The sequence below is a fragment of the Panthera leo genome, chromosome B3 (genome assembly GCF_018350215.1).
Source record: "Panthera leo isolate Ple1 chromosome B3, P.leo_Ple1_pat1.1, whole genome shotgun sequence".
NCBI classification, from domain to species: domain Eukaryota; kingdom Metazoa; phylum Chordata; class Mammalia; order Carnivora; family Felidae; genus Panthera; species Panthera leo.
In genome coordinates this window covers 6,245,099-6,270,939 of record NC_056684.1, presented here as the reverse complement: position 1 = coordinate 6,270,939, position 25,841 = coordinate 6,245,099, and the positions used below count along the sequence as shown (strand labels likewise).

At 52.2% G+C, this 25,841-nt stretch overlaps 1 long non-coding RNA gene across 1 annotated transcript; it reads left to right on the top strand.

Annotated features, from left to right (window-relative positions):
* The first annotated feature begins 3,882 nt into the window (after nucleotides 1-3,882).
* On the top strand, nucleotides 3,883-25,663 carry LOC122221118. The gene is made up of 3 exons (XR_006203079.1): nucleotides 3,883-3,964; nucleotides 4,439-4,676; nucleotides 25,590-25,663. It is a non-coding gene; the product is annotated as an uncharacterized LOC122221118 (long non-coding RNA).
* The last annotated feature ends 178 nt before the right edge of the window (nucleotides 25,664-25,841 follow it).

The following is a 25,841-nucleotide window of genomic DNA, read 5'->3' as shown; positions in this document are numbered from 1 at the left end:
TCTGGTCAGTGGGCACTTCCTCCTTTCATTGACTTAATGTTATTTTTGGGGGATGCTTGTTCTGTGCCAGGCATTGTGTTGAGGCACTGGGATACAGCAGAGAAGGAGACAGAAAAGCCTCTGCCCTCAGGGAGCTGACTGGTGTGTGTGTGTGTGTGTGTGTGTGTGTGTGTGTGTGTGTGTGTGTAGAGAACATCTGTGGTTCTGTGCAGTATAGTCCTACCGCCTCTGAGCAGGACCCCTCTTGTGTGGAAATGGATCAGCTGGGTCTCCCTCACTCTCTCCCTCTTTAAAGCCAAGGGCATAGGTTTTCACACAGCTGTCTCCGTCTATGGGTGGAATTGAGGAGAGAGAAAGGGAGGGAGTCTGATCCAACTTCCTTCCATATCAGAAAATAAGGGCTGGCACAGAGAGTCCTCAAAGTGCTCAGCAAGCAAGCAATGCATGGGTGTTCTGCCCTCCTCCCTCCCATTCCTCGGGTGCTGGGACCTACAGGAGGCTGAGATCCTGGCAGTGGTGCAGGGACAGAAATGGTGACGGTCAGTGGAGGAAAACCCAGAAGACTGGGGAGGAGTGAGGTTGCATCCAGGGGTCTGGGCAACTCCTATTAACAGCTAACCTGTGCCAGGCATGTTTCTAGAAGCTCTGCATGTATGACCTCAGTTAATCCGTCCAGTGCCCTGTGAAATAGGGATCGTTATTAATCTCTGTTGCAGAGATGAGGAAATTGAGGCACAGAGATACTGAGCAAAGTGTCCCAAGGCCACATGGGTAGCAAAGGGCAGTTCTGTGTCACATTTGAGCCCAGGAAGCCTGGTTCCAGGGTCTCTGTGCCTAACTCTACTACCAAGCTGCTTATCAAAGGACCACGTTTCAGAAAAAGATGTTCAGGGAGTAAACCCAGGTGCCCCCAGTGTCCTCGGAAGTCTTCAAAGTCTTCGTGTGCTGCCTTCCCTCACATTTCTTGGAGCCCCAGGTTAGAGATGTTAAGAGGCTTCTTTTATAACCCTCCTCCCGTGGGCAGACGAGGAAGCTGAAGAGGGGGAGGGACCTTCCCCAAAGTCATTGGTGAAGTGGATATCAAAACTAGTTTCTTGGGGGAGTGTGGCCCACCTGTGCCACACGGGGCTGTGTGTCCAGGTCTTGGGGGGTGGGGGAAGAGCGTCCTCCCTTACTGGAGACTCTTCAAGGGTCCTGGGTCAGAGAAACCTCAGTCCTTTCCTCACAAACCCAGAAACAGCATCAGAGATGACCAGGGAAGAGTGGGCTTTCTCGGAGTTTCCCCAGCGCAGGCTTCATCCTGAGGGCTGCCTTTGTCCTACTTCGCGGAGGGGATCCCTGCAGCGAGGATGTCGCTGGGGGTGGGGGGTGGGGGCAACAACACACACCAAGCTGACCGGTCAAGGAGTCTGTCTTCCACCTTGAAGCCTTCTGGTCAGAACGTGACACTCAGTAGAGCTCACTTGACATCTGTCACTGGCCTGGGGATGAGGAGGGTGCCAGGTTAGTGAGATATTCCTGGCTTTTCCAGGACACAGCGATTCTATCTGTCACCAACCAGCTGAAATAGAAGGTGTTTGTGACATAGTAGCTGGAGTAACAGAAATCCTTTGGAGATTCCTGACCCAACTTACTTCAAGACCAGATAAGGCTCTTCATGGGTGAAAAGGTTCTGGAAAGGAGCAGATCCACCTAGCCCCACCCCCCACCCCCTTGGCAGGCCTCATGGCCTAGACTGCTAGATGGAGGCCCTTGGTCCGTGGACCTTCGAAAGAGTGACATGTGTGAATCAGAGGCTGGGGACGCCCATGCGGGCCCCATATGCATTTGCCCAAATGGTTTTCCTTGGAAAACAAAAACAACTTTCAGCCAGTGGAAGCCGATCTGAGGAGTCCAGGGCCAAAGATGACAGCTGGGCATAACTGCTTCCCCAGGAATCTTATTCATTATATTTTTATGATTTATTCGAAATCTGTAATGTGAAGAAAATCAATGGTGGAGTTAGTATGGAGGGCCCTCCTCCTGCCCACACCTGCTTCTTTTGGGTGTGCCTTAAAGGTTTGGTGAATGGATAGTCTAAAAACTGCTTTGGAATGCATCGTCTTTAGTCCCACCGACGCCCCGCTCCCCTTCCAATTTATCTCTCACTTTCTGCCTAAATTTGGAGCCACATGCCGGCCGGCAACCATCTTGCGGTGGAGACAGGAGAGGCCGGGCTCCGTCGCCTCCAGCGCCTGGCGGTCCCGACTCCCAGCTTTTCGGATGCGGGGATTGGCATGGCCCATCCCTCGCCCCTGAACGGCCCGCAACACTCATCCAAGGCCGTCGTGCAATGAAGCTATTTGCAAGACGTTGGCCACACCGCGACGCGCGAGGAGAGGGGGTGCTGCGTCTGGGGTCTCTGGCCTTCTGTCGGTAACGGTTGGTCCCCTAATCCCCCGGTGTCTCCTTGGAGCAGGGGACACAGGCTGTAACTCGAGAGAATGCTTCACTCTCCCACCCTAACTCAGCTTCTGGCGCAAGGCAAGAGGTGAAGCCTTGCCTCTCTTGCGATCCTTTTAACCAAGGACCGCCACCGGCCGGGGCTGGCGCGGCTGGCGGTTGGCAGAGCCGTCCGGGGCCGTGGGCACTGGGCTGACCTCGCCCCTTCCCTGCTGCTCTACTGGGTTACCACTTTCGGTTTGCATGCACACGCCGAGGGTCGGATTTCCCCGGCGAAATCGGGATTATTATATCTGCAATTTATTCGAACCCCAAGGTTCTAAGGAAACCTATAATGAAGGTTCGTGTCTACAATTTCCTGGTCTGATCGAATGGGAGAGTCATCGGGTTCTTCGTGGTGGAAAATGAAAATACTGCCTCGTGGTGGGTCACATCAAATCCCTGCCCCTTGCTTACGGTCATTCTGAAACAATTTTCTTCCAAGGGGGAACCCAACTTGTTTGCAACACATATTTCTCCTCATTCTGTGGACTGGAGAGAAACGATCTTGGTCTATTTTTCCAAACGATTAAAAAAAAAAAAGCGACCCCAATAGGCCCCAGGGAACAGGCCGGGGGTGCCTACCCCACGAGTGCCTCAGCCGACCCAAGGTTACACACATGAAGCACCCTCAAAGATGCTGGGGAGCAGGGAGGGATGTCAGACACAGGTTGCCCCGCTGGGCCCCAAGGGAAACGCGCTGCCGCGTCCCTGCGCAGAGGACGCTGCACTTGGCCCCCCAAGGCCAGACGCCAGCTGCACTCTCTCTGCGCGCGCCCAGCCCAGGCCGCGATCATGGGCAGAAAACTGGGGGTTCTTAGGGATTCTGGAGCCACTCTGAGGGCGAGATTGAGTTTGTCCCACGACCTTGGCGCCAGGAAGCTGTGGAAAGAGACAGACCCCAATTTTCTCCCCTTGGAGTTGAAACAAAACCTGAAAGCCCGAGGTTACCCGCGCGGCCAGAGGTGGCGCCTCGGCGGCGGGGGAGGCCAGAACTGCGTGCCCGCGTGGTTCCCAGGCCCGGGTTCTGTTTCTTCCCTAGTTGTTGAGTTAGTTACTCAGCTGGTTAGCTAATAGCCTGCTCATAAGCAGCATTTACGCAAACGCCGAACCCGGTCTCACGCTGCGTCCCCGCGTCCGCCAGACCGAGAGTTGCCCGACTGGGCTTCGGCAGGAGGGATGTAGGAAATTCTTGGTAATTAGAGGGGAGGTTTTCCCGGGACGCCCCTCGGTGAAGTGGCCTTGGCTTCGGCTGAAGAACAAAAGGCTAAGGTGCCTGCGCGCCGCGCGCCCTTGGGGCCCGGCGAGGCCCGCATTCACGCCCCTCCCCGCGCCGCAGCGGCCGCGGGCTTTGTGCGCTCAGGCCGCGCGCAGCGCTGCACCTGCCCGGCTTTAAGTACCTTGGCGAGGCGGCGCGGGCGGCTGTTCTAATCGCCATCTCCAAAGTACCTGCTCATGAATAAACACCAGCCCCATTTATCAGGTACTTAGCGCTCATTGTGAAGGGGAAATTGGCCCTTTTCTGAACGTGTCTATCCTCAGCCCATCTGCACAGTCGTGGCTGCAGAATTTCCCCCACCCTTTAGTCACACACACACGCAACACGAGGCTCCTCCAGGCTAAGATAAACTCGCTTTTCTTTCGGTAAATGCGTGATTGAGCCGCCACAATAGACGGAGAGGAGAAGGCCGCTGGGTCAATTGCCCACGTCTCTTCCATTGATAGGAAAAGTCATCACGCGGAATGCACGGTCTTGGAAAAGCCTAGTCCTGTGTTCCGGCTACGGTGCCTGAGGACACATTTGCACACAATCCCGCGAGTCCCCCAGACATTGGGCAAAACGTTGGCAACGGCGAGGCGAGCCAAGGTGTCCTCCGTGCCCCTCAACCTTGGCTCGATGCGCCGCAGCTGCACTCTCTTTCCCAACCTTCACTATCCTCGGTTTTCCTCTCTCCAGTAGGGCTCTACACCTGGGTCTGACCGTTAAGGCGTGGGCGTGCAGGACCGAGAATATAAGGATCGGGACAACTCAATTTGCGAAACCGTGGCCAGTACAAGGAAAAGTGGCTCTTCCGGGGCCGGTCCGAATGGTAGCTTCCGGCCCACGCAGCTAAGGTTTCTCCGCGGAGGAAGAGAAGGGGTGGCCGGCCTAGCCCACACAAATATAGCAGCTCCGCAGAGGGTATAAAAGCCAGGTAAACAGGCATAAATGGGTAGATGAACTCAAAGTCGCGCAAGTGAGTTTACAAGCACGTTTGCGTCCGGCGGGTTCGCTTGTTTGAGGGCTAAGTCCGCCATTCCTTCCAATATATGTGTTTCCAATGTGCGCGGGGCGGGCGAGCATTCCCAAGGCTCTGTTGTTCCCTGGGTGGAATTCGTCCGGAAACACAATCGATTTTTCTGGACTTGCCTACGGCCACGGGCGGCTCTGAAAATGAAAGTGTTTGCTAAGTGTGGCGATTTCGCCAATCGAACGTTTTAAGATGGCTTTGTCTACATTCAGCTCTCCCGATTTCATTCTGTATTTTACAAATAGAAGCCCGGAGCCACTGCCAAGAGCCCAGCTCTGCCGCCCAGCCCTTGCTTGGCTCCTGGCGATGGTCACGGGTGTTCAGGAATCCGGGATGTTTAGAAAATCTCAGCATATTAGGGTTTCCCTAGCTCGTTCCCTTGACGCTAAAGACAGGCAGCCTCTGAAAATGCAGCCTCCAGTCTCTTGCCAAAGACTATGTAGGACCCTTAGGGTCCCGCTGTCGTGCTGGCTAGTGTGCCCGGCCCCGGGCTCTGGGGGAGAGGCCTGCAGGGGAACCTGGGTTCTCTCCTCGAGAGGCACGCGGGGCCGGAGCACGAGACCCCCAGACTGTTGCGGGGGCGTGCGAACTCTGGGTTGCGGTTCTCCGCAGAAGCGCCGGTGGCCCCAAGGCCCCAGCCCTTTTCCGGTCGGTCGGTCTCCACCACCGTGCGGGCGACCGGCCCTCAGAGATCCTTCCCGAGCCCTGGCAGCGCCATCGTGCCGAAGAAAATAAGCTCAGCCCCGCTGGAATTCACCCAAATCCGGCCGCTCGTTTTTGAATATTCTAGAAAAAAACAAGATCCCGTTTCTCTTTATGAGTAAAGGGAGGTAATTGATAGGGTGGGCCATTTGCACGGAGGCAGACGCAGAACTGTGAGGGTGACTTAGGGAGACATGCATTATACTGAAAACGACTCGAAATTCCCCAATCTCTGGCCTTTCTGGCTACACATCGGACTCTGGCGGCTCCTGTGTTGGGAGAACTAGGGCGTTTCTGCATGGCAGCTCGTGGGCCGCCTCCACGGCACACAGGTTCGTTTTGTGGCCATGGAGTTCGCCGGGCGCTTTCCTGGCCCCAGATCGAGGGCAGCAGGCCGCGGGGCATCTCCGGAAAGGCCGGCGGGAGATGCTCCGGTAGGGTATCCAACAAACCCCTTCTCCGGTGCCTCCTCCCCATGTCAGGGTCTAGAGGCTGAGCGTTGCCTCCTGCAGCTTTATTTTATTTGGAGAAAATTCTGGAATTTGAATTCGTTGCTCTTATATGCTTATGTTGAATGCCTGTGTGATGTGGGTGTGTGCGCTCCCTCAGGAATCTATGGATTTCAGGGCAGCTGGCTGCAGCGAAGGGCTTCGGGGACTGGGAAGAGAGGGCGCCCTCCCCAAACACTGGGACTGGCCACTGAGGCATGGCTGGAGCCTGGTGGGAGCAATTAGGGCTTCAGTCCGCTCCAGTCTGCCCTTCCGTTTTCATTCTTCTTGGCCACGCCCTTGGTTCAGTCTCTGCTATCCCTCAGCGATCCAACCCCACTTCCCCCAAAACCGGGGAGGAGCAGAAAAGAGCCAGAGCAGGCCTAGGCAGCTCTGGGGTTGGTTCCCTTACCCGCTGGGCGCAGCCAGGCCCCGGGCCAGGGCAGCCGTTTGGCAAACGCTGGGGGCCCAGGCGAGGCTTTCCTGGCTACATTGGGCCTCAGCGCTGGGCATAAGCCATGCCCTCTCCACCCAACGTGGCTGGTCCTGAAACGGCTCACCTTCCCCAAATCTCCCCCCACCCCCATTTCATCTGGGTTCTTCCGGACCTGCGGGAGTTTCCACAGTCCCTGTGACAAAGGTGTGCCAGGCCGCCTGGCCTGGAGCTGGAAAGCCCAGAGAAGGCTTGTGGGGTTCGGTCTAGATACCACCCCCCCGCCCCGAAAACGGAGCTCTGACAAAGCCAAGCAAGTCACAGGCTGGGGAAGCAGCCGGCGAATGCTTGGGGCCTAGGAAGAGCGCTTAGGGCGCATGAAGCCTGTTATTTGACCTCACAATTAGGCTTCAGCAGACCCACGTTCTCCCACCCCACCTTGGGAGTACCTGTGGCCCCTGGGCAGGTACCTTGGTCCCCGTGGAGTGGGTGGGGAGGGACCTGCCATCCCTGTATCTTCCCTCCTTCTGAACAGCCTGGTTCGTTGAAACAACCCCGCCTATAGGACGTGCCTTTGGTCCCCCAGACCCCTGCTCTGCCTCCCCAGTCCCATGCACGATCAGCACTTCACCGCATCTGGGTGCCCAAGCTTGGAAGATCTGGATTGTACTCCCTTTTCCCACTGCAGCCAGGGGTCATGCCCCTATTCTCAGCAGCTAGCCTCCCTCCAGGGACCAGAGGACAGCGGGGGCCTCGGCTGACCCTGAGGGCCCCCAAGAAAGGTCTTCTGGAGGTTTGGGGTCCCCACCTTCTCTGAGTGGGTGGGAGGGAGGTTCCTGCCCTTTCTGGGTCTTCTCCTTGGCTGCCCAGGGCCCTGCGTCGCCCACAGCACAGGTGGAAACGCTGAGGCACATTGGCTCAGGTTGGCCAGCTGCTGGTGGTGGGCCTGGGTGTGTCTGCCCTCACCCTGGCCCCCTCCACACACCCGGGTCTGCTGGTTCTCTGAGGGGCTATGAAAGGAGGGGAAAGGTGCAGGGAGGTCGGGCCTTGGTTCCCATGCTCTCTTCCCAGTTTCCTCTTGCAGTCTCCGTTCCAGTCTAGCCCACGGCTCCCTGACTCCTACAGTGGAACAGAGGACAGGGGTGGGGTACGCACTGCTCCGACTCTTCGGGTCACGTCTGAGGGTCACGTGCATTCCTCCCTGCGCTGCATTTCCAGATCCGCCGGCAGAGGGAGCCCCCGACCGAGGAGGAGCCCGTTTGGATGCCTCTCCTGGGTTCTGGGCGCCACACGGTGGGGCTCTGTGGTTCAGATCCGTCCCTGACTCCCCGGCGTCACAAACTGGCAAAATCGCGTGGACCCAGGCACAGATGAGCGAGGCTCAAGGCGGGTGGGTGAGGTGGTTGCCCCCCGCGTGCAGCAGGACCTGTGCGGATGCAGGCTACTGGGCTCCTAGGCCTGCCCTCTAGTTTGTCAGAACACTGGACAGAATCATTGTCCTGTGCGCTGTGGCGTATGTGTGTATACACAGCTAAGCGTGCAGAGGCAGGGAAGGGGCGGGGGGGGGGGGAGTAGCCCCTGACACTTGGCCCCTCCTAGTTTCTGAACTGGAGGGGGTTTTCTGCGCCATTTAGTCCAAGCACCTTGTTTTAATGGTAGGCAACTGAGGCCCAGGTAGGGGCCAGGCTTATCTAGGGTCTTGCAGCAGAGATAGGGCTCACTCAGGTGGTGCTGGGAAAAGCCTGTACCTTGGCTGTATTCTGGGCACCGGTATCCTTTGCTGTAAAACATTGAAATTATTCTAGGTCCCTGGTTCTGGGAGCACATCTGAAGGGCTACGTGCATGTGTGTGTTTTCATGTCAGGGAGGCAGCACGTGGTCATCTGAGAAGCAACATGTCTCGGGCCCGTGAAAGTACGGGGAGGCCTGTGTATACTCCCCCACAGAGGAGTCCCCGTGTTTACAAATTGTGCTCCTACAAAAGTGCGTTTGGGAAGGGGTGTAGGTAGAGGGAAGGCATATTTGCGTCTGCGCCTGGCGTGTGTAGGTGTGAGGGTTTGCACCGTCGGAAGGGGTGAGCGTGGGTGTGTATGCACGCTCACACACGTGCACACCGCCACTCCCCCCACCCCTCCACCGGGACCTGTTGCCAGGCCCTGAGCCCACCCCACTGGAGAGAGGAGGAAACGGGGTGCGAAGGCCCAGGGGCATAGGCTCCAGGGTGTGGCCCTGCCCCAGGGCCCAGCAGGCTCTAAGGAGCTGCAATTAGGCACCACTTCTCCTGGGTTGGGGACAGGAGCCGGAGGAGGAGGATTATGGCAAATTCATTTCTATTTTCCAGCCCACTAAGCCTGCAGTGTGTCCCTGGTGTTAGCATGAGAATGGGCCGGGGCTCTGTGAACCCCTCCCGACCTACTGACCCCTCCTCCCCCCCAAGTGAATAGTGGGACTCACAGCTTCCTCAGCCCCTCCAACCAGCTCTGCAAAGCCACGACTCCTAATCAGGGTAATTTAATATATTTTAAGCCCCCGGCGGCTTTATTTTCCCTCCTTTTCGAGTTTGTTTTAGGCATTCACAGCTCTCACCCCGTCATTAGAAGCCTTATTTGACGGATGGAAGGAGCTGCTATGAGATCACAGCCCTTTGTGTCCCCTCCATAAGCTGGGCTTCCCTGTAATTAGAATGGTATTCCCAGCCATTGAGGCCTTTCATGAGGCGGAACAAAAACTCCCCGAGATGACTATCCCCCAACTCTCAGCCCCCTGGCCGGGAAGGGGCTGTGAGTTAAAGGGACTCCTTGGGGAAGGCGGTCTGGGAGCAAGGACAGCCAAGATCCTGCCAGGGTGAGGAATTTAGGGGCCACAGGGAGTGGGCACCAGACAAAGGCTCTAGCGGGGTTGCCCATAAACACCGGTCACCTACACACACACTCCGCCAGCCAGCCTCAGGACCCGTCTGGGCTCAGCCTCTGTGGTCAGAGCACCCAAGTAGGTCTACGGGGATGCGGAACCAGGCAGGGTGTGCACGTAAAACACTCGTACACCCAGACTCATCCAGACCCTGATTCAGATACAGCTTCACATTTAGACACACAAACACAGCCACTCACATATAGGTTTGGGATTATATTGTAAACACACTTATTTACATGCAAATTTGCATACATGTGCGCTCAGCTGCGAGATCACAATGTCACAGAACCGGGTCGGGGAGTGTTTGTAAATATGCACCATACCACAGACACTGTCACCCAGGCATAGAAACAGACTGTGGTTTGTCTTTGTGTACACACACACACACACACACACACACACACACACACCGCTCGGACTGGGATTTGCTTATGAATACACATGCACTCCTGCACACTTGTATGTATACATACGCCCCTAGGATCATCCAGACCCCATTTTCTTCTGTGGCTGTAGGACATTTACCAGCTTGTGCGCACTGTGGTGATGTCACCCCACCCCCACACCCCAGGAGAGAGGCTTGCTTCTGGTCACATTCTTGGATCCATGCTTAGCCTGTATTCAAATACAGAAATTGATAAACACGCATGTGCATGGGCACGTGCACACCCCCTAGCCCACACTGACACATGGAAACTCAGGAAAATACTGTGGGACTGAAATACCATTACGGTATTTTGGTGTATCTAGGCCAGCCTCTCCTAGACCAGATATAAGGAGGCTTGGAAGGGCACGCCCCCGTGCAAATACACACTATGCTGTGAACCCCAGATGCTCCGGATTTTCCTCTGAGGCTCAGGTGGGTCTCCCCATGCCTTTTGAGGAGAGAAATTTCCCCTTTCCAGATTTCCTCTCTGGACTGGGCTCTGAAGACAGAAGGCAGGTATCTGGCTCTCAGTAAAATCTGTAGCTTTCCCCAGGTCTCAGGAAAGGCTCACAGGGCAATGCTAGGTCTGGGAAGCCACAGAAGGAAGAACCCAACCTACCAACTGTCTCACGGGGGAAGCAGTCCTATGGAGAAATATTGTGTGCTCTCTTTGCTGGAAGATCCAGATAAGGGCAGGATGATCACCAGTCAGATTTTATGGGGAAATTTATTTCATTCAGGCCCTCTTCTTGCCAAGCACCAAAGCGGTGTCCAGGCCCATGGTGAGTGTGGGACTGGGGCCTAATCCACATCCCCCAGGAACAAAGGAGAGGCTCACGAAGAGAGTGATGAATCCACTTTGAGGTGGAGAAGCCATCAAAGAACAGCAGTAGGTCAAATTCCTTCTCGATTCCTGGCTTCTTAGGAGTGTAGAACAGGCCACTGAATCTTACTAAGATTCATTCTCTTCTCTGCTGGAAGGAAGTCGTTTTGAGAGATAGGGGTGGGGATCTCAAACTGCTGGTGATCTGCATGCTTTTGTTTATTTATTTTTTTAACCTTACCTCTCCTTTGAAATGTAGGGAAACTATCTTATCCTTGTAACTGCTGCTGCCACCAGCAAACACATACCCAGGAAACGCCCAGCAAAATTCCAACATCGCTGTGTAGATAAAACATTCGTCGGTTTCTTTTTCTAGGAGAAATTCCCCAGGGAAATTAGAGAACAAGGAATGCTTTGAGGCTACTTCCAATGTCTCTTTCTTACCACAGTGTTTTACCACGATGGTGTAAAATAGAGGCTGGGGCTCCGGGCTCTGGAGGTGGATTCCACGCTGTTTACCAGCTAGGCCTGACCTGGGGCACATCTCTTGGGGCCTGAGTGTCGTCGACTGTAAAGTGGGGATAATAACAGTACCACCACGATAGCGTTGTTGTGAGGGTTAAATGAGCTAATACATGTAGGAGAGCCACGGAGGCAGCAAGTAAGTGCTCCGTGTTAGCCATGGTGATTAATATTAAAGTAAATATTTGTTGGGTAAATGAGTCCATTTTTCATTTTGTTTGCATTTATGATAAAACTGCCAGAAAATGAGATCTTCCTGAAAGCCTCTTTCGTGTGCCTTTCGCGGAAGTGGCGGGCGGGGTGGGAGTGGCCGGGGGGCGGGCGGTTGGTGGTGGTACCTTAGGAGACTCCCCTGTAGTTACAAACAGCTTTCTTGCTTTTCCTCCCCGCGGCTACGGCTCAGGTCATTACCACGTGAGCCAGCAGGGGGAGCCCGAGGCGCCGCAGCGCAGCCGGCTCTGGCCAACGGAAGCGGGAGGGAGTTACTCCCCACAGAGCACCTACTGTGTGCGGTGTCCTTGCTGGGGGCTGGGCGGCGTCGCAAGGGCAGGAAGGCCAGGAAGGTGGGGGCATAAGTGGCACAGTGATGTGCCCTGGAATGAATACAGACGTGGAGGCCGGACTTTTTGAGCACGAGGGTCCCTTTGCTATGGCGTGGCCCAGGTTTGGGTCCTGGTGGGGCCTGTGCTATGGAAGCCCAGGTGGTGCAGGGCCGTGCATTCTGCTTCTCCGCTGAGCCCTCAGCACTCAGCTCAGAGGAGGCACCCCGTACTTCTCGCCTAGAGTCGCAGGGAGACTTTGCATATAGCCTAGAGGCGTGGACATAAGGAGTCCCCTTCATTGCAGTTTGGAGGTGAAGTGAAAACAGTACCCCTCCTTCAGCCCTTCCCTCCACCCCTGCACAGGTCCGGGAAGAGATAAAGCCTGGATCCCCCTTGGCAGGAGCCAAGTTGTAACAACTGGCCTTGACCGTGACATTTGATTCTGCTTCTGGCTGTGCCATACTTTCTCCGCCACTACCAGGTGGTATTGGGTCCACTGCGGAGAGAAGAGCTAATTCAGAGCCCTGGTAGTATATATGTATGGGCATGATAGCTGTTTTCATAGATATCGTAAAATATCAGAGCTGCTGACAGTCCATCAGTGTGGCTAGTTAAAACCCAGTTTGAGTCTCGGCTTGAAAATGCAAGAATCAGAAAGACGTTGAGGAGTGAAGCACCCTGATGGTTTTCTCCTTGCCCCGGGACAAGAGGGATCCCCCACCACGGTGAGCGTGTGGTTGGGTGGCGGGACCTGGACGGGGTGGGACCCGCCCGGGATGTGTCCGCTTTTCTCCCTGAGCACCCGAGGGCCCGGGGATCATGGGGAGCCAGCGACCAGCTCAGGTGAGGCAGCCTCACCAGCCCTGTAGCTCCCCACCTTATAGCTTTTGGTCTGGAGCCCGTTTCCTGCCCTCCCAAACACTCTGAGAGAGGCTGGGTTGGAGTCATGGAGCACTACATTTCCAACTTCGTGACCCTGGCCAGGTCATTTAACCTCTCTAAACCATTCGGAGCCAAAATGGTTGGCTCCAGGCCATGGGGGTTACTTTAGGGAGGCAGTAAATCCCACAGTGGACCATCTGTCAGAACCAAGTGCTGGACAGCATTGCTGGGTTTTTCATCCTATTTACTCCTCACACTCTTCTGCAGAATGTCCTTCTCCTCATTTTACCGGCGAAGGAGTTGAGGTCTCTGTATATGGGGAGACGGACACTCTTGTTCCTGGAGCAGCTGTTACTCCCCAGCCCCCTGTAGAAATTCCTGGACTGGTGTGCTGGGACCAGGGGAGGAAAGAGAGGCCCCCAAGTAGCTCTGGCTGGGGGCTAAGGTCCCCTTCACCTGGAGTCTTGGTCTGAGGAACGGAAGTGGGACCCTGGGCAAGGTGGGTCACCTGCAGGGCCTCACTTTTCCCATCTGTAAAATGTATGTGAATGTGTCTGCCCAATCCTCAGTGGACGTCCCAGAGGTCTAGAGAGATACCAGAACATGAACTGGTTGGGAGTGGGGGAAGTCTCCCTTAATTCTGGGAAGTCTCCTCAGGCAACCCCCTTTCCAAGAAGGCACCCACATCTTTTTTTTTAAAGTTTATTTATTTATTTTGAGAGAGAGAGAGAGTCAGTCCCAAGCAGGGTCCACACTGTCAGCACAGAGCCCAGCATGGGGCTCGAACTCACAAACTGAGAGATCATGACCTGAGCCGAAATCAAGAGTCAGATGCTTAGCTGACTGAGCCACCCAGGTGCCCCAGCACCCACATCTTAATAACAGAACAACACTTAATGGGGCTGTGATAAGAGACTTGCTTTTGTCTCAGTGATTCCTGATAGCAGGCCCCCTGGGAGGCACTCTTTCGCCCCCATTTCAGAGGTGGAGAAACTGAGGCTGAGAACAATAAAATGAAAAGTGACTTGGCCAAGGTTACCTAGTGAGTAAGGAAAAAGAGAAGGAGCTGGGGTGTCAGAGATCTGGGTTTGGCTTTCATTCACACTAAGAAACCTTTTCCCAGCTACTCCCCCAGTTCTGTATCTGTCTTATTGTCCCAGTGTGCAGTTTTCTGAGGTTGGGGCACATAAACCCCAGTCTTGTTGAAGCCTGGCCACCTGCCCTATTTCAGAGAGAAGCAGGCCAAAGGACTGAGCCCCCTCCCAGTATGGGAAGCTTCCCAGAAGACTCCTGGGCCTCCACACTGGAGGGAAGGAGAGGAGAGAGGGCCAGGCAGGTGGCGAGATGACCTGGCAGAGAGCTGGGTCACTGCAGGGTTTAGCAGTGTGGGTACCACTGCGGATGCCCTGCTGGGCTCCTGCTGTGGTTAGCTTGTATTCCTAAGGCCAGGGTCCGACTCTTGGCTCCTTTTCCCTTAGGGAAGCTGAGAGAAATCTCCTTTGCGGACCTGAAACCCAGAGGTCATTTCAGGGAGAGAAATCCCGAGGCCCCACTGTCTTCCCTGACCCAGCAAGATTGCGCCTTCAGGAGCCTGAGTTGGCACAGCAAGGCCCCTCAGTCTGCGGATCCCAAGTGGTGCTCCCCAACTCCAGGAGAAGGAATCCTGCTGAGCTCCAAATAAGAAAATCAGTTCGGACGCATCAAGGGAAATTAGATTTGGTTAGGGTGGCAGGGACCCCGGGGACAGGAGAGAACGGACCTCTGTGCTACTCCATCCAGGAGAAACTCTATCAGAGGGCGAAAATCTGCATTGGGCCTGGAACAATTCAGACTGATTGTCCAAGTCTTGGAGAAACAGCTTAGTTCTCCAGAGCTCGGTCTGCAGAGACGCGGCGCAGAGCGGTGCTGGCTACCTGGGACTGTGCGGGGTGGGGGGGGGGGGGGGGGGGGGGACGGGGGGACGCTATGAGAATAGGTTTCAAATAGTCCTTTCCTTCAGCCTGCCGCAGATGTGGCTTCATTTTTGCTCTCCCAAGTCGAGGAAATAAACTCCGGAGTCCGTGACAGAAACGATTTTAAGAGGCCCTTAAGGGGCCTTGCTCTTGGGCAACCTCTTTCCTTGGTGTTCCCCAAAGTCCGTGCGCGCTCCTGGCGGCTTTGTGAGGCGGCGCAGCGGCATTACTGTTATCTGCGTTTTACAGGGTTGCAAAGGGAGGTTTCCAAGAGAAGGGAATTCGCCGAAGCCTGGTCCAGGGCCCCTCCCCCAGCCGCAGGCTTCTAGGGCGTGGGACTGGAGGGGGGCCGCGCGCAGGCTGAACTCCCAGGCTCTGAGGCGGGGCTGGAGCTGTCCATACAGTGGTGCTGAAACGCGGGCCCCCTCTGCTGGGGTCACAGAGTGTGCTTGCTCAGCCACACCCTGGGCTCGCCTTTCCGCCTCTGAAACGGGCTCCTAGGGCATCGAGGTGGACGATTCTTCATGGAAGGAAAGTAGTCCACGCCATCAATTATTCCCCCTTCAAACCTCCATATCCACCTACTGGTCTCACCACTTCCCCTGTCACCCCCTTAATCCATTCCTCCCTCAGCACCAGAGAAGTTTTTTTTTTTTTTTTTCCAAGAGGCAAATGTCATCATATTCAAAGTCTTCATATGGTTTCCCATATAATTCAGAGTAAAATTTAAAGTTCTTGCCACAGCCAAGAGAGCCCTTCCCCTCAATGACTTGGCCCCTGCCTACTTCTCCCACCTTAAACACCTATCAGGATGGGCAGTGGTTGGTGAGTGAACTGGTTGATTTCTTACGTATTCTGAAGACAGAGCTGCTATGAGTTGCTGAGGGGATGGAGGTGGGATGTGAGAAGAAAAATGGAGTCAAGGATGATGGGGGTGGGGTGGGGTTTGATTTGAGCAACTGGAAGATGGAGTTTGTCTTTCCTGAACTGGGAGAGTAAGTGGAGGAGTAGAATTTTTTTTGGGGGGGGGGGGATATCAGCTTGACTCTGAAATTTGGGAGGCCTGGGGTGCCTGGGTGGCTCAGTTGGTTGAGCGTCCGACTTCAGCTCAGGTCACGATCTCACGGTTCATGAGTTCGAGCCCCGTGTCAGGCTCTGGGCTGATGGCTCAGAGCCTGGAGCCTGCTTCCGATTCTGTGTCTCCCTCTCTCTCTGCCCCTCCCCCATTCATGCTCTGTCTCTCTCTGTCTCAAAAATAAAAATAAACATTTAAAAAAAAAAAGAAATTTGGGAGGCCTGTTAGATAGTTGGCGGCAGGAGGGAGGATAGGGAAGGCCTAGAGACAACTGGATATATAAGCCTGGCATTCAGGGGAGAGGTCCAGGCTGGGAGTTGTCACCTTATAGACCTTATGTAAAACCGTGAGGCAAGATGAGATCACTATGGATTCAGTGTAAAAGGAAGAAAAATGTCCTAAGGCCTGAACACTGGGATACTCTGATTTTGAAGGGAGGAAGATGAGGAGAATCTAGTAAAGAAGATCAAGAAGGAGAGTCTTTAGGAGGAGAACAAAGAAAGTAGTGTCCTTGAGGCCAGGAGGAGGAAGTCTTAAGAAGGAAGGAGAGATCAGAAGTGTCCAATATGCTGACAGGTCAGCTTAGATGAGGATTGAGAATTGAACCCTTGGATATAGACTTGAAGATGTCCTTTTTAGGAAATTGGGCTATGGTGGGGGGGGGGGGTGATTAGAGGGGAGACCAAGAGAGAATGGGAGGAAATAGTAGCTGGTGTTGACAAACTCAGGGCAGGCTAAGGAAGAGAAAGATGGACTGGGAGCTGTCAGGGAGGCCAAAAGGAAGGAAGGAACCCCAAGGGATAGTGAAGCACTGGGCTAAACCTCTTCAGCCAGGTAAGTGCCCTGTTGGCAGACTACACCCTCAGTCTTCCACATGCTTCTAAAGTCCAGTTCTAAGGTTCAATCTTTGCCTTAATAAGACATCCAGGGTACATATGTTTAAGGGGGTTTTCATTTTCTTCTTTATTTAAACTCAAGGTCCCAGCTGGCAAAATGATTCGACATTCCCTCTTCTGGGATCAGAACTTCACAGCCCCTTCCCTTGTGGGGACCAGATTGGGGCTGGTGCTGGGCACATTCTTGCCTCCTGACAACCAGTGAGTCTGAGTCCAAGTGGCCTTGGACCACATGCCCTTTGGCAGCCTGTACTCCTGAACTCAAGGCCCTCCAGAGTCACCTTCCTTGCTCAGTCTGCCCTTGGGAAAGCAACTGACACCTCTTTTAACCTTAGTTTTCAAGTCGGGAAAGACATAATACCCCTAAATGTTGTCTGGCTTTGCTTAGCTGGTCATTTATGCAGATGGTAGTGGCATTCCTCTCAGGGATCCAGGCTCAGGGAGAGTGCCATGTCCCCGACAGCCAGTGGGGACTCTAGGACCAGGGTGGTCCCCAAACAACCCTGATGAGCAGCCTTGAGAAGCAGAGGCAGGCTGTCTAGCTCGGTATCTGCGTTTGGAACAATGGCTGAGAATTCAGTGTCTGGAGGGGGAGGGTAATGCCCCCAGTCTCAAGCACCAAGGGCAGAGACAAGGTGAACCTTGTGCTCTCAGGTGCCTGGGGCCACAGTAGGGAAGTGGAGTGAGGACAGAAGATGGACTCATGTGGTCTCCTTGGATGCTGCCTTGCCTCTTCGGCCTCTTTTGAGGTGCTCTGCGCCCCCTCCTGATATCATGGAGGAACTGCAGAGCCAGGCCAGTGCAGCTCCCAGGCCCCGTGGATGTGTGTGTTGTCCTGGGGCTACCAAGGGAGCTGCTGAGGGACTGAGGTGTCTGAGGACATGCTTGCCCATCCTGTTCCTGCATGGACCATGCCTCCTAGCATGATGTCTCCAGGACTGTCCCTTGTCCCATAAAACATCTATATATACAGGCTACAGCCTAGTAATGCAAGTGTAGTGTGAACACCAATGGGGAGCCAGGAGTCCCTGCTGGGCCACTGTGTGACCTTGGGTAACTCACTGCCTGTCTCCAAGTCTCAGTCTTCTCATTGGTCGGATGGAGGCAGAAGAACAATTGGAATCCATCATCAGAGGCTGAAAAGTAGCCCAAGCTTGCCTCCCGCTGGCATATGGAAGGCCAGCACATCCCCAGCTCAGGTCTTTCTTTATCCCTAGACAGCAAAATGCTTCCTCCTTCCCCAGCCAAAGTCTGAATGCACACCCTTTCCTGTCTATCCTGGTCACACCTTCCTCTCTGTCCCTAAGAAGGCTTTAGAGAGGAGGCGGTGTTCTAATTAAATGGAGTAGAGGCCAAATGGCATTCCAGGCGTGGGTAAAGGCATGGAGCGATGGCAGCATGGCTGATCCGGAGAATGGCCAGTGGCCTGGTGTGGCTAGAACGAAGGGTACGAGGGAAAGCAATGGAGCCAGATCCTGCAGGGCCTTATAATCCATGCTCACAAATTTGGAGCTCATGATGAAGGCAGTAGGGAGCCATTGAAGGATTTAGATATGGTGAGAAGTTGTAGGTTGGAAATATTACTCTGGGGTAGTATGAAGAAGGACTGAAAGGTTTGTGGCAAAGCCTTCAGGTCAGTTCCCTTTCCCTATGGCTGGCCCCGGTGAACACTGCATTTCCAACCTCTCTTCCAGCCAGGTATGGACATCTGACTAAGTTCTGGGCAATTGAATAGAAAAGCAAGAAATATCTTGTGCACCTTTTAAGGAGTGTCCCTGAGGGGTATGTGTTGTGGCGTGGGGTAGAGCCTGTTAATCTTGCTTGCTTCCTGCTGGCTTTAATGTGCCTTGGTGGCTGGCACCTGGACCTCCTGATCTGATCTAGTTAGGCTGATGTAAGCGTGCTCAGTGGGCAAGGCCAGGGCAAGATGAAGGCTGCCATTTTTGGTCAACGGCTAGACTCTGCCATTGCAGTGTATTCTCAGGTACCTGAGCCTTTTGCCCACCTATTCTAAAACTGGTGGCAACTGGGCCTCCTCCCCTGCTTCTTCTTTCCCCACGTTCCTGACCGTTTGCTCTCTCCCGGAGGAGGTCTTTCACAGGGGCATCCACTTAGTGAAAACAGGAGCAGCTAATATTCACTGAACACTCACGAAGGGCAGGCACTGTCCTCAGGGCTTTGCATGGATAATCACATTTATTATCTCTTAACCTTCGTGCCATCTTGCCTCTGAAACCACACCAGGGTGAAGACAACAGGAAGGTTCTGGTGGAGTTGGGAGTCATTACTGAACAGAACTGATGAGGCTGTCAGGCCCCTGCCCCCACTCCTGACCCCCTTGAATCACCTTCCCTGTTCTAGATGAGAAACCAGGCTCAGAGATGTGAAGTAAGTGACTCAGGGTCACACAGCTGGAAAGTAGCAGATAAGAAACTCCAAGTCTTTGGGCTCAAGAGAAGCAGGTGACCCTGTGAACTTCATCTCCAGTGGAGGGATTATGAGGGTAGCTTTGGAGCCAGAGTGCCTGTGTTGAAATCCCAGCCCTCCCACGGGCTTAGTCTCTCTGTGCCTCAGTTTCCTCATCTGAAAAAGTACATGCCTCATAAGATTACTGTGAAGATTAAAAGACATAATGCATATAAATCGCTTAGCATAGTAGGTATTATTGTTACTCTGCTGTTGTTGTTATTAGTATTACCATGGGTCTGAGCCCCTCCCCTGGCCATGCCAGGGAGAATCAGGAGGTAAAGAAGAAAGCCTTGCTGGAGGCCAAAGGACAGAGGAGGGGCCGCGTGACTGCCTGGGCTGGCGGGCAATTTAGTAGAGGAGCTCATTTGGTGACTCCGTCGCCGAGTTAATTAAAGATGGCCGCTAGGGGTCATTACCATGGCGACAATTAGGCTGGGAAGGAGCCTCATTAAGGTGCGGTTTTAACAAGGCCCGTTGTTTTTAACCTGGGCTCTTGTAAAGGAGGAATTCTTCAGCTTGCTTCCTTTTCTCCTCTTTTGTTTTTCGGGTCCATTTCTGGAGACTCTGGGGGAGGACAAGGCAGAAGAGAATTCCTGTGTTCAGTCCCTCTGAAGAATCCACAGGGCAACAGGCTTCCTCTCCTGGTTGCCATCCTCAAATCTGAAAGGAGGCCTGAGTCTCTGAGGTGTAGAGAGGGAGGGAAGGGTGGAGGTGACCAAGTCAGGGCAGGAGGTGAGGAAGGAGGATTTTATTAAACATGGAACTAGAGGCCTTTCCTGGAACTTAGAAAGGTCCCTTCTGCCACCCAGGCTGCTCCCTAACCTGCACAGGAGCACCAAGCCTGTTTCTTTAGAGAGGAAGGAAGAAAGGGAGGGACTGAGGGAGGGAGAAAGAAGGAAAGAAGGAAAAGAGAGAGGGAGGAAGGAAGGAGGTTCAAGACCCCTCTTAATTCCAAGCACTTAAAAAGTGTATTTACTTTTCCTATTTCCATAATAAAATAGGCTCGCTGAGAAAATATAGAAATTTCGGAAAAGGCCACAAAGAAAATACCCCTTACAGTCCTGCTCCAAGCTTACAGACTTTTAACAATTTTGGGAGAGGCAAGAACTGAGCAGAGGCTACACAGGCAGCTGAATTGAGGGAAGGGGAATATTTTTCCATTTATTCCCTTTTTTATCGTTTGAATTTTTAACAGAAGAATGTCAAATAAAACCAAGTTAAAATAGCACATAATGCAACATTTTCCTATACATTGAGGTGCAGTATACGTTTTTCTCTACAAAAGCAGGGGTCTTATGTACCTACAGTTTTGAAACCTGAATTTATTACTTCAAGATAATAAGATATCGTGAATGCTTTGCTGGGATGTTACATTTTCTTCCTGACTTTTTTTTTTTTTTTTTTTTTTTTTTTAAGTAGGTTGTAAAAAATATTCTGTCTGTACAAAGGGTAGACAGAAAGGTAAGCCTCCTACCTGGGGCCCCATCCTTGGTTCCCCCCTACAGAGACAACCACTAACACGTTTCTTTTGTATCTGTCTAGAGGTATTGTAAGGGTGTACCAGCACACTTTCTTCCCCGTATCTGTTTTGTGCAACAAAGTTAGCACACTGTACAACTGTTTTGCATCTCACATTTTTCACTTTACAGTAATCTTGGAGATGGTTCCATAGCAGCATGTACAGAGCTGTCTTGTTTTTGTTTGTTTATTTTGAGAGAGAGAAAGACAGCAGGGGAGGGGCAGAGAGAGAGGGAGAGAGAGGCGCCTCTCAAGGTGTCCCTTGAGTTTGGAATCCTAAAGGAGATTTGTTAATTCAAAGAGTATTACCCCATCATTTTAATGTTGTTTTTTTTTAACATTCCAGAATATCCCATAATATGTCTGTGACATATTTAACAACTCTTTATGGTTTGACATTTAAACTGTTACCATTTTTGGCACCTGGGTGGCTCAGTCGGTTGAACGGCCGACTTCGGCCCAGGTCATATCTCACGGTTTGCGAGTTCGAGCCCCGCGTCGGGCTCCGTGCTAACAGCTCAGAGTCTGGAGCCTGCTTCTGATTCTATGTCTCCCTCTCTCTCTGCCCCTCCCCCACTCATGCTCTGTCTCTCTCTGCCTCAGAGATAAACATTAAAAATTTTTTTTGAACTGTTACCATTTTTCACAGGGGATTACCCACCATAATCTTTGAGGAGCCCACAGTCTGCTGGGAGAGACAGACAAGCGAGGAAGCCCTATAATGACACATTGCATAGCTGCTGTGCAGGCGATGTGTCCAGGAGTGGCACAGCCCAGTTTGCAGAAGTCAGGGAGGAACTGGGCTGGAGGTGGGAGGCGGGAGGGTGGCAGGGCCTTGGGCAAAGGCCCTGAGGTATGAGATCCTTGGCAGGCTGGACCTGGGAGTCTTTAGGTGTGAACAAGAGGTGCTTCTGGCCCTTCAGGGGCTCACAGGGGTGGTCTTGGATATGCTTTCATGCCCAGAATTTGGCATAGTGGTCAGCATTCGGTGGATATTTATGGATGGATAAGTAAGTGGGGGATAAAGGCAGAGGGGCTGGAGAAGTGGGCAGGGGCATGGCTTTGATGGCCATGGTGACAGTTTGAACTTCATCAGGTCAGGGATGGGGTCCCCCTGAAGGCCTTCAAATGGAAGCAGGCACAGTCAGATCTGCTCCCATGGAAAGGTTCCTCTGGGAGCCCAGGTAGAATCCGGAAGGCCACATAAACTGTAAACCAGGTGTGGGACACTGTAGTACTGTTTCCCTATAGGTAGTGCCCATCCCTTCATGCATGCTCCCTGCAGGAAGATTATATATCCCAACCCTTTGCTGCATGTCTGGTGAACATGGGCATGGCCACAAGACCCGTTTTGACCAATGAAATACAAATGGAAGGGATATGTGACATTTTTCAGGAGCAGCTTTAAGGGGCAGCGAGTTTGGGTTTGGGCATGTTCTTGGTGGTCGTGGAAGCATGGGGTCAATAGGGAGCTCCCTTCGGCCTGCATCCCTGGGTGATTATAATGAACAGAGGTCCCTCACCGACCTACAGTGGGCATATAAACATGAATGAGGAGGGGCGCCTGGGTGGCTCAGTCGGTTAAGCGGCCGACTTCGGCTCAGGTCATGATCTCGCGGTCCGTGAGTTCAAGACCCATGTCGGGCTCTGTGCTGACAGCTCAGAGCCTGGAGCCTGCTTCAGATTCTGTGTCTCCCTCTCTCTCTGACCCTCCCCCGTTCATGCTCTGTCTCTCTCTGTCTCAAAAGTAAATAAACGTTAAAAAAAATTTTTTTAAATAAAAAAAAAATAAACATGAATGAGGAAAAATGATGTTTCAAGCCACTAAGGTATGGGGGATGTTAGTGTAGCATAACAATGCTATGTGGACTGATCCACGGTGAAACTGTACCAGAAAATTCCCAAGTCCCTTCCAGATGTGTGTAACAGGCCATGATTCTGCCAAGCAGACTTTCCTGTGGTTTGTGTTGAGTCTACTCTTGGTTAACCCAGGGACACTCAATCTCAACTTCTTATGGAGACCTAGAATCATGGCTTTTCTGCTAGGCCCACTTTGAGCCCCGAGAACATTTCTCAGAGGTGGACGAAAGCCTATGGCATAAGTCTCCAGAAGCTGCTGTCCCTTCTGAGACATAGGTCCTGGTGACATTTAGAAGGTCAGAAATATCAATAGCCATGTTGATATCAACAGTAAGAGGAGAGGGTTTCCTTGCTCACCAGGGTTCCCTCTTTCTGAAGGGGAAACCAAGGCTTCAGTGCTATCTTAACCTCCTCCTGCCATTGTCCCCAAAAGTTGGTTGCTGCTGCCTTCCTACTAGGAACCCGTATCTCCAGAGCTGGAGGTCCAGAGGAAGGATGTCCTTGCACATCATAGCATCAGGCCCAGGGATGTCACTAAGGACCCAACTTCATCCTCCACATTGGCTTTATCCTTGGAAGCACTCCCATTTCACGATCACAAGGTAGCATCCAGTGGTCATAAGGGTCGTGTGATTCCCCGCTTGTTCACGCCAAAGATGAGAGGAAAATGCTCAACCCAGTCCATGGATTCATAGTCATCATCAGGACAGATGGCACCAGCTGGCCCAGACCAATGGTTCCCAGTCCCATCAGGCCTGGTGCCTGCTTTGCATAATAAATATTACTAGCCTAATGAAATCTGTAGAAATTAAAACCCACTTAGGCATATAATTACAAAAAAAGCACCCCAAAAATCCAAAGACCAAAACACCAATACAATATACACCAATACAATACCCTAAAGAGTATAAAAGAAAAAATAAAATGTATAGTGAAATAATATGTAGGTCAAGATGTATGCTCAGGTGTAAGTATTCTAAAGGACAATGAGATACCTTTACCTCCATATAAAATCTCCATGAACATGGCAGTGATGGATGCAAACAGATATAGGTGGATTGTTTCGGTGACTAAAATGCTACCTCGTGCGTGTTTGTGTTTACCTAATAACGCTTGGGAAGATTTCTCAATGTACACAGTGTTTGTTGTGCTGTGGTATATATTTGATATACATATTAAAGCTGCACAAAAACTTCTCTGTTAACATGTAAAGTGGAATTAGATTCTAGGCTCAGATTTTTTTTTACCTACGTCTCTATTTAGCGGGACATTTAAAAGTCTTGTGGGATTTAGGCCAAAGCTTTGTTATCCCAAATGTCAGGAATTCTAGCCCCCACCCAAGCTTACCAAATATCTTCAGTGCCCCCATCATTATGACAAACAAAAATGTCCCACAGAAATAGAAGTGCCCGTAGGGATGCTGCTGCCCCTATGGAAAACCTCTGGTCTGATCCAATCAGGAATCCTTTGGTGTGGAGTGGGGTGGCTGCCTGAACAAAACTGGAGTTCTTCTGGCAAGAAGGAGGAGGGGCGGAGGTACTGGAGTGACCCAGTGTTCACATTAGGCCTCAAGCCCAGCTGTTTCTCATAGGATTCATGGGTTCCCTTCCTGGGATTGAAAAATCTTAGAAGATACACAGAGGGGCTCTTAGGAGAAAGTTTCCTCAGCTCTCTCTCGTGTGTGTGTGTGTGTGTGTGTGTGTGGTTTCTGAATGTCACAGAAAATACATTTCTCAGCCAGAGAGAGGCCAGGACAGGGTAGGCTGGTCCTGTACCCACTGAGAGAGAATAAACCTCCTTTCCCTGACTTCTTCCAAAACACCGACACTCGGATTTGTGTAGCTCCTCCTGTCATATAAAACCCCTTTCCTGCTGTTAACTCACTGTACCCTTGCCTTCTGTTGGATTACTCATCTTTTAAAAAATTAATTTGTTGAAACTCTTTATATATTATAGATACTATTCCTTTTATTTATGTTGTTGATGTTTTCTGCCACTTATCACTGTTCATTTAACTTCATTTAAGGCATTTTTTTTTTTTTTTTTGCCTCATGTAAGTTTTTGATTGTTATGTAATCAAATCTGGAGATCCATTACTTTGTGTACATTAGGATTCTAAGGCTGGACGAGCTGGTGGTTTTCATGTATTGATGTGAAGGAGGCCCGCTGGGACAAGAGAACTGTGTGATGGGAAGGCTAACTCACAGGCCTGCAATATAGGTGGTTCCTTGAGCCTTCCTGGGTCAGGCAACTGTCCTGGAGCTTATACCAAGACCTTCTCTCCACTCTTCTCCCCAGAAAGTACAGCCATGTGCAGGACCTGGGATTCCTTATAGAGCCATGAGTGGTTGACAGTTCTGCCTGAGGAGGGCTGAGGGATCCCCCAGAGGTGGCTTGGCGAGTGGGACACGCAGGGCATCAGTGGCCCAGTGAAGGCCACCAAAGGCTGGGAGGGAGAGGAGGTGGGGTGAATCTCAGTGCTGCAGCTAACTGGCTGTGTGGCTTGGGGCAATCTCTGCCTCTCTCTGGGCTCAGCTTCCTCTTCTGCCCAAGGAGGGGTTGGCCATCATGGTCTCAAGGTTCCCTTTCATGACAGATATCCTACCTTGTTTCTCCATACATTCCTTCCTGGAAAGAGCCCCGCTGCTGGGAGCTGCCTCCTCTTGCCCTTGCTCTGATTCCTCATTTGGGGCAGGAAGGGGCCTCAATGTGAAGATATCTGGAAGGATCTGTAGTCGCAGAAACTTGCTCCTGACCTGGGTGTGACTTCTGAGTCTCCCTGGGGCCTGGCTTCAGCCCTGGAAGTATAGAATGCACGCAGGTCCTAGAGGGCTCCCCTGGGGCTTCCCTTTTCTGATACCAAGCCTATTAAGGTGCACTCACATTGAACATAATTTACCCTGTGTGTTGTGTGGTGACTGGCTGGTATGGAGTTCTATTCCATAGACAGCTTATTAAACATTTGTCCATTTGGATTTTGCACTTTTCTTTTAAAAATCTGGAAGCAATATTTTTGGTTTTCATGACCCTTATATTTTTGTAGCCCCAGAAAAGCTCATAAGCTGAACACTGTGCCTGTCACCAGGCTGGAGACTCCCAGCCCTGTGCTCACACCCACCCCCAGCCTCCCTGCTTGGCCCACGTCCCCCCCATTTCTCCCCAGGACCAATGCCTCAGTCTTCTGCCCGCCTTCCTGCCTCCAGTCTGTTTCTCCAATTCATCCTATACAACACAACCAAAGAGACCTTAGTTTGTTTCTTTCTTTCTTTCTATCATAGAGACTTTACAATGTAATAATTTCTGTTTATTTTTCAGAAAGGTGATTCAATCCATGGCTCAAAATTCAATATGACCAAAATGTACACAGTGGAAGTCTCCCTCCATCCCTGTGCCCAGCCAGGAGTCCTGTCCCTAGAGGAAACCAATGTCCCTCATTGTGGTATATCTTGCAGATATAGTCTATGAATACTCATGACTGGTTGTATACATATTGTTTATTTTGGGAGTCTCCTCCATTTTTTTTGAACACAATGGAAGAAGACTACTTTCTAAGTGTACTCCCTTTTT